This window comes from Myxine glutinosa, chromosome 2 (assembly GCF_964187855.1).
Source record: "Myxine glutinosa chromosome 2, kmMyxGlut1.1, whole genome shotgun sequence".
Lineage (NCBI taxonomy): Eukaryota > Metazoa > Chordata > Myxini > Myxiniformes > Myxinidae > Myxine > Myxine glutinosa.
The window spans coordinates 216,630,467-216,639,441 of NC_136262.1; the positions used below are offsets into that span (position 1 = coordinate 216,630,467).

At 42.6% G+C, this 8,975-nt stretch overlaps 1 protein-coding gene across 1 annotated transcript in view; it reads right to left on the reverse strand.

Moving 5' to 3' along the window:
• LOC137420837 (radixin) overlaps positions 1–5,919 on the reverse strand; it is a 67,510-nt gene extending 61,591 nt beyond the window's left edge. Inside the window, exon 1 of the mRNA XM_068106273.2 lies at positions 5,718–5,919. The gene's annotated coding sequence lies outside the window, so the exon portion shown is untranslated. The remainder of the gene's footprint in view (positions 1–5,717) is intronic.
• Between the last annotated feature and the right edge of the window lie 3,056 nt (positions 5,920–8,975).

Consider the following 8,975-nt stretch of genomic DNA (forward strand, 5'->3'; position numbering starts at 1 on the left):
ACCCGTGGTTGTCGAGAAACAGCGGTCACAGACAAACAAACACACAGAGATTACTGGAATTATAGATAGATGAATTACATGAACATGCAAGCTGGTCGGTACAAAACAAAGCAACTGCTAACAGAACAGTCTACCAAAAAAAACAACATTTCTAACCAATTCAAATCGTAGTGATTCACATAAACCTTCAAACTGTCCTGGTGCCACATGCAGAAACGAGAACGGCACTCTGCCTGGTTGGCCATATCACTCAATGGTGAAGAATCAATTTTTAAAAAAATGAAATAACATATCCGAATCCATATTCAGATCTCCACCAAAATCGAAAAGATTCTTCCTCGTGACACACACACACACACACACACACACACACACACACACACACACACACACACACACACACACACACACACACACACACACACACACACACACACACACACACACACACACACACACACACACACACACACACACACACACACACACACACACACACCAAATCTTTGAGACATTCTGCTATGTATAGTTTTTGGCCCTATCTCCCAATGGTGAAGAATCACTTAAAAAATTATAGTAGCCTGATCCAAATCCGCATCTTCAGCAAAATCTTTAAAAAATTTGTCCTTCTCATATACGCTACCTCACTGCCAAATTTCGTCCGAATCCATCCACAATTTTGATTATATCAAGTTCACAAACGGACAAACAGACAGGAGTGAAAACACCCACCTTTGGCGGCAGAGGTAAACATATCACGAATTTGAGATATCAAGTTGACCAGACAAGATTGTACAGAACAATCTAGTCCCTAGGTTTGAATCCTAACCCAACTATAAACAAAACTGTCGGATATAGGTGCATCACAAGGTGTGCCATCTCTGTCGGACGCAAAGCCGAGTGTCTTGTCTGCTAGCATCAGCTGGTGGAGATCAAAGATCCCACGGTGCCGAGGAGGCAATATCGTGACAAAATTCCAAAACTTCCGGTCCTAAAAAGTGCCAGCCAAATGTCAGGCTCAGCCAAACAGTTTGTGAAGGGCTCGGGCTAATCTCGCTCCTGCAGCCGACCCCACAAGGTTATGTGACTGGCGGAATACTTGGATTTGCAATGTAAAACTGCTGTGAAGTAGAAATTCAAAGATGTCTCATATAAGAGTAGCTACAGTAGAACTCAGAAGTATATCGAGTATTAAAACATGTGTCAGGATACACTGTTTTCACAGGAAAGTGCCAAAAGCACAAGGCCGAAGCAAATGGAAATAGTGTTCAAAGATCATACCAGATGTCGTGGCGATTACATCAAAACAGTAGCATTTCCTCTTCCAACTGGCAGTTATTTCCACAATCAAGGTTTGCACTCTGTAAAACTGTCCTTAGTTATCTGAGCAGTAAAACTCGACTACCAATAGCAATCAAAACCGCACATGGATAAATCACACCAATGGGTTTGTAATACCGAGGTGAGTCTCATGGAAGAGGGAACAGAAGGCCACATTGACAAAACAACAGACAAGGAAAAACAAACAAGGACGACTGTGAAATCAAGGTCTCCTAACAAACTGCTATCATATTTCAGAATGCCACTGGTATGTTGCAAGTTTATACCTTTTTTAACCTCCCAGCTAAAGGTGAGTACAGAAGTCAAGCAGGAATTAATCAGTGCCATATATCAGCCGACAAACCTCCATCAAGGAATATTTACATTAAAGGAAATGAAATCATCCCTTTCCCATACCACAATCTTTTATACAAGCTTACATCTGCCATTGCTCCAAGCTGGTTTTGCTCCAAGAAACAATCACCATCCCAAAGTCAAAGCTGGTTACCCACCTCCTTTCAATCACCACTTGGTCTTCCGATTGTGCAATAGTTTCCCGTGTCTGTTGCCTTAACTCCAGCTCTTCAAACGTTCTGCTCAACACTACCTTATGCACATCCATCTCTTCACGCCCATCCTGTTCCTCCACAGGCCATTGCTAATCCATCAGTGTTACTCATTGTATTGTGCTCATACCCCCTCACCTTGTGGTACTTTGTAATCCTCATGTCCTTTCGCTCCTTCATGAGCTTAAACCCTTGGATTAAAAAATAAATGACCTAGTTACCCCCCCCCCCCCCCCCCGCCGTAAGGAACCACACAATGCTTTTCCCACAACACCAGCCAACTTGCTATTCAAACCCTAACATCCTACTTAACCTCCACCTCCTCTACCCCTCAACAAACTAGTATGGGAGAAAAGTGATGTGTGACAAGGTAAAGAATGAATGAATGAATGAATGATCGTTTTGAGGCCATTTTTCCCCACTAAAGCGGGGGTTAGCCTTGCGGGGCCCATGACCTCATGGTTCCCTTTTTGAGGCAGTTTTTATGGCCAGATGCCCTTCCTGACACCAACCCTTAGTCACCTCTTACGATGAGCAGGGATACGGTGTACCTATTCTAAACCGTGGTACACACCGGGATCATTCATCCCAGCAAGCTGGTACTCAATTTGCCGACCTCGGAAGGATGACAGGCTGAGTCAACCCCCCTGGTGTTAATTCAGCGATCGATCGGGATTCGAACTCAGGATCCTAGGATCCTAAGCCGGCACCCTAACCGCGAAGCCAACACCAGGCTTGGTTAATGATAGAGATATAACTCGATTTAAATTGTATCTCATCTTTTGAACAGGAATTAGAACATGAATTGCAAAACAAATAATGCAGTTTAGTAGAACTTTTGCTCTGAATTCAACCCAATCACACATTCGCAAAGGAATGAGATAGTTGATTTACTCTGTCTGCCTGTCTGGCCATCAAACAAAATACAGGCATGAACAACTAATGTAATGTGTGCAATAAGGTGGTGTATATGACACTGCATCAATGGCAGTAACTTCTGGAATTACGTTTTTTATACGACCTTTAAATTATTTATTTAATGTCAATTGAATTACGTATATACTTCAACACTGCGTGAGGTAAGGTGTTCTATGAACTCTAGGTCCGTCTTGTGGTTCAGGAGTGCATAAGTCAAACATATTTAAACAGGCATGTCAAATTTATAAACAAAGACAAACGACTCCAATTACATATAGTATGATTACACGCATGATTTTTTTTTTCAAGAAAAGAAAACCATTTATTTTTGCTCTTTGCAGTCCATTGTGCATTTCATCAAAATATGAGGAATGAAACATAAGATGTGTGACAAGGTAAAGACATTACACAAATGCAGTCACTTCGTATGTACATTCACCCAACAACGACACTTGAAAGCCATGTCCCCAAGGATAACATTGCTGACCAATCCATCTCGGCACCACCACCTCAATATTAGCACAAATAATATAGAAACACTTGGACAAACGGCAAGAATAATAAAAGCCAAAAAGCAGATGGTGCAGAACTGATCCCAACGACAACGCATGATTATCTGGCATGGCATCATCCTATGACTAAGACTAGTACAGCAACAACACTTTTGAATAATATTAATAAAGAGCATTCAGAAAGGAAAGGAAGACAAAAACTTGCTGAAACAGAACAAAACTTTAAAAAGCAAACACAGCTACAACTGCTTTGGAGTTTAGGATAAAAAGCTCTGAATAACTCCAAACATCCAAGCACTTTAATAAGGTCGAATGACTAATGAATGAGCTTCTCTGGACAGTTTACTTAGCCAAGAAAAACATTTGGCAAGGGAAGAAGAACAACAAACTACAGAGGCAAATCAGCAAGTCGCAAACCGTAGATGGCTACACAACTTCCACGCGCTGTTGTAATCTCCAGGCTTCAGAGAAGCCACAAATACCAAACCACCATTTGTGGATTTGCCAGGCGGTAATCAAAAGGAAACTGGGTTGAAGGTGGAGTGAGATTTAAAAAATTTTTTAGAGAAAAATGGGGGGGAAGGGATGCTGTATATTATGACTGGCAAATATAAAATGGGGGGTTGATAAACTTTTAATAAGATGGAGGGGTGAGAAGAAACGTGAGAGATCGCAGAGTAAAAAAAAAAGAGCATGGTTGGGTAGGAGAAATTGTAACAAGCAAATGACCATTTCAAGCTTTGGCTTATGTCAGCAAGTTCTATAATGGTCACATTTCCACCAGAGTTGTTGGGAGCAGATTAGGGTGAGGGGGCACGACCAGCACAACATTTTACAAGAACAGCACTCGGTGGAGAGCGTACCACTGCCAGGCTGAACAGTTTACGTTTTGTATCCCACCTATAGGTCGGAGCTGGCATCCGGACCTGAACCAAAAGCAGTTCTTGTAACTTAGCAAACTCATGCACCAAGTTTTGTCCGAATATGTCCACAACTTCGAGACATCATGCTATATATCGTTTTTGGCCCTATGACTTAATGAAGAATCACAAAGTATTCTCCGATCTGGATCTTCACCAAAATCTAATAATTTCGTCCTTGTTAAAATCCACTAAGTTTCGTCCAAATCTGTCCATAACTTCGAGATATCCCGTTCAGACAGCGGTGAAAACACAATGTCCAAATCTTGTATGGCGGGGGTAATGATTTGTATCAAAAAAAACAGCTCACCGACTACCTGATACAATGGCCATACGGATCATAATCAATGAGGTTTCGACCCTTTCAACCGAGAACCTCTCTGAGAAACGTGTCCACAACCTCAGACGTCACCAATCCAGCATTAAAGAAAAATTGGAATATTTTTGAACCGCTCGGTTTTATGGACGTAGAGATGAACAGACACCCCTGTGTGTTGGATGACGATGCATTCAACAGATGGTGTCGTTTGGGTGTACAAACTTGCTCTGAACTCGAAAGCCTTTACCGAAAGCATTTTGGAAGCAGACCCAGAACGAGTCAGACGACATATTTTAGGAAAGTGGATAGAACGTCATTTTCACACAATCAGACGGCACCATATAAGGTCACTGTCTGGGATAGGTCAGTTCCAAGTCGGTCCAAGACCTCTATTGGGTTGTTTGTTTTTCCACCTCCAGCCGGAAGCTCAGAGGCGGTGTGCACTCGTCGAGTATGACCACATGTCACACACACCCTGTGAGCAAGCGCACTCTCGACCAGAGAATGTCTGGGCGGATTAGGGGAACTCGGCCCTTCCTGAATGACTCAACAAACGGTCGGGGGAGAGCGCGAGTGAATCAGAGGCACCGGCATGGCGACGATGGATCCGTAAAGGTGAGGAAACGAATCACGTGCCGAACATACATCGTCAGGGAGACGTCTCGTCCACTAAACTTTATACAAAAAAATAAAAAATAAAAAAAATACGGGAATAAATAAATAAACGAATTTAATATACTCAAAGGGCGGAAACCTTCGAGTATGTGATGAGTTTAAAGCGGAGACTCAAACGCCAACAAAAAAAAACCCATCAAAAACCGTTCAGAATGAGTTTTTAAACGAAAAAACGTCCAATCGAAAATCGGAATAACATATAAAACAACTTTTGCTAATTTTAACAAAGTTAAATGTAAGGAAAAAAAAAATGAAGTATTCAGTCGATTAAAATCGAATCGATTCAATTCATCGGAAGAACTTTTCAACAATGGCAAAATAAAAGGGGAAAAAATAATAATCAAGCACTCGGAATCAAAATGATAAATCCACCAAACAAAAGTTACAAATTTTCTACAATAAAAAGTTTTACCAGTCACTAAAAAAAGAATTTAACTCTCCGATCCGCTAATCGCCTGAAGGAACGCTTCCCCAGTCACAAACGTACCTTACGTATCAACACGATCGTCAAACTTCCTTTTCTGAAGAAACTCCGCTCTGCTCACTCGCTTTTGTACTTTTCCTCCCTCCTGTTCCACTCGCTTTCAGCACAAACGTTTCGGCAAACAAAACCACCTCAACTCGGAACGCCCAAGATGGCGCTCAGTGAAATTGCCGCTTTCTTCCCGCCCATATGCGTGATGACGTCCACCCACGAACGCGTGACGCTATATATAACGGCGGGAATTTTTGCCCGTTCCCACTTTGTCTGTTCTCGGCGATTTCATTGGTGCGCTTCTTATCAGCGAAAAATATTTCTGCGCCGCGCCAATCGGTAATATACGTGTTTAGTCGACCGGTCGTACATGGTATAAAATAAGGAAAGAATGTGCAGAGTGCAGACACCGTGCGTTGGTGTGCGTGCGTATCGTTTTATGCACTGTATACGTGTTGTTCTTTGATATACTGTATATATATATCTATACATATAGTCGAGGCTCGTGGAGGATCGAGGAGCCAAACCAGACGAAGATGAAACAGAACGAAACTGCAACTACAAGTAACTAGGGTACTCGATACAGTAGAGAGCATACCTCCCTCCCCCAGGCTGATTACGTTAGTCTTCGTGTTGGGATCCGGGGGCAGGGGAACATGCCAACAGCAGGTTTGAGAGATAAAATAGAGGGAGATAAAAATATATAATAAAATAAGGACGGGGGAAGAATGAGATGGATACAGCCTCGAACTTTTAATCACAGAGGTGGAAGAGAACATAGGGGCAATAGCCCTGGTGCTCACCTGGTAGAATAAACAGTATACTGCACTAACTAAAGGTATTTAAACCAATTTCAATGCTTGCTAGAAGACAGGGCAGCATGTAGAATCATACTAACATAATCTTAAGACTTTAAACAAACAAAAAAATACCTATTTTGGGGGGCACCCCCCCCACCCCCCCACCTCCTCCAACCCCGTGTACCTCCTCAGACCCCAATTTTTCCAATGCCTTGAACAAACATTGGTACATCACAGATGTTGAAGGTTGTGAAGTTTCATCAAAATTGTGGGTAGTTTCTGAGAAAAAAGCAAACACCGATTTTGGGGGGTAACCTCCCCCACTCCCCCGTAGACCCTCAAAAGGGCAGATTTTTAAAATGCCGTGAACAAACTTTAGTCACAACACAACAAATATCATTTGTGCCAAATGTGGTCGCAATCCCATCAGCGGTTTCGGAGAAGAAGTTTCAAGTGTTTACAGATGGACGGACGGACGGACTGACAGACTGACGACGCACCATCTCGCATAAGCTCCCCTGAACTTCCTTCCAGGTGAGCTAAAAACTGGAAACCTGGAAAGAGGTGGGCTCTGGGAGGGTTGATGGGGGTAAAAAAGATCATGGCTGGGGATGGGGAATGAAATGAGATGGTACAGATAGAGATACAGATACTTTTTATTGCCATGTGTAACATCCATGAATATCACAGAACGACATTGGCATGGTGGTGGTCTTCAAGCGCTGCAGAGAAGAATGAGATTGAAGATACAGTGGAAGTTGCTTCTACAACTCCTTGGTAAAAAAAAAAAAGAGGAACCGATGAGTGGAGACGACCAGCGAGTCTGGAATTTGATTGTTTCATCAGAAGGTGGTTAATGGCATACCGTGTGTGCCATGCAAACACCTGTGGCAGGGTCTGGACAGAGCTTGGAGATGGCAGACAGAGGGTGCAAGACCAGAACCCATCCCCTTTAACATTTACCCCTTACCTATCGACCTTTTACAATGATATAACATGAAAATAAATAGTGTCTGATAATTGTACTTTTGTTGCCGCAGAGGCACGGGCTTGTTTTAACTGAGCATAATGACCTGACTGAACTTGAGTTTCTGTGTTGTCATGATTTACACCAATCATAACACAAACATTTCTTTTGTACAAATTTATTTGTAATATTGCTGATATTATTTATTTGTAGTTTATTTGTAATCTAAAAGGTCCAAGTGGTCTGAACCTCTAAGTCCAAATGGTCAAGCTTCCAAGCTGGTCGAATGGGTCAAAAGGGTCTTGAGGGTCTTCATGATCTTTGGGGTCTTTTGCATCTTTTGGGTCTTCGTGGTTGTTAATGGTCTTTGGGGATTTCAAATGGCTTTTGGGTATTCAGGATCTTTTGGGTCTTCGTGGTTGTTAATGGTCTTTGGGGATTTCAAATGGCTTTTGGGTATTCAGGATCTTTTGGGTCCTCTAGGTATTTTGGGCCTTTTGGTTTTTTGGGGGTTTCAAAGGGTCCTTGACTCTTTGGTGCATTTTGGGTCCTTGAGGTCATTTGGGTCATCCAGGGTCTTCTGGGTCTTTATGGTTACTTTGGGTCTTTTGTGTCTTTAAGGGTCTTTAGGGTCTTTTGGGTCCTTTTGGCTCTTTTGGGTCTTCGGGGTGTTTTGGGTCATCTGGGTGTTTTGGGTCTTTGGTGTCTTTTGGGAGCTTTTGGGTCCTCATAGCCTTTTGGGTCTTTTGTGTCTTTGGGGTCTTTTTGGGTCTTTGGGATATTTAAGGGTCTTCGGGGTCTTTTGTGTCCTCTGGGTCTTTGGGGTATTTAAGGGTGTTTTGGGTTCTCTGGGTGGGTCTTTAAGGGTCTTCAGGGTCTTTGGGGTGTTTAAGGGTCATTTCTGGGGTATTTAGTGGTTTTGGTAGTCTTAAGGATATTGGGGGACTTAAATGGCCTTCAAAGGTTTCGGAGGTCTGAGCAGTCCAAAGGGTCGAAAGGTATATTCCAACAGTACGTAATTAATAGATGTATGTAATTAATAGACAGGATGCAACAAACCTTCAAACAGCACATAATTAATAGACATATAGTCACACGCTTCACAGACGGCACCACAGACAGCCCATATTTTTTGGTTTTATATAACTAGTACATCCACTCACTATGGGAGCAGCAGGAAGGGTCATTCCTCTTTGGGGTAAATAGATTACAGACGATCTATGGTCAGGTCTCAGGAACATTTGGTGTGTGTTGATATACCAAGGTTGTTGGGGGAGAGATTGCCAAGTGGTTTAAGCATTCGAGCAAGCACTCCATTCAAAACCGTTAAGGTACGGCTTGGTAAATGAGCACAACCCGGTCTTCCTCCCTTTCAGTTTTGTGTTAAAAAGCAGGAGCGAGTTTCAAAAGTTTGCTCCGAAAAACGGCATGGTAGCGGTAGGAAGGGCCATGTTATTAACCCAACGATTGTGGGGTATTAGAGTACCATAGATCTTCGCTCAG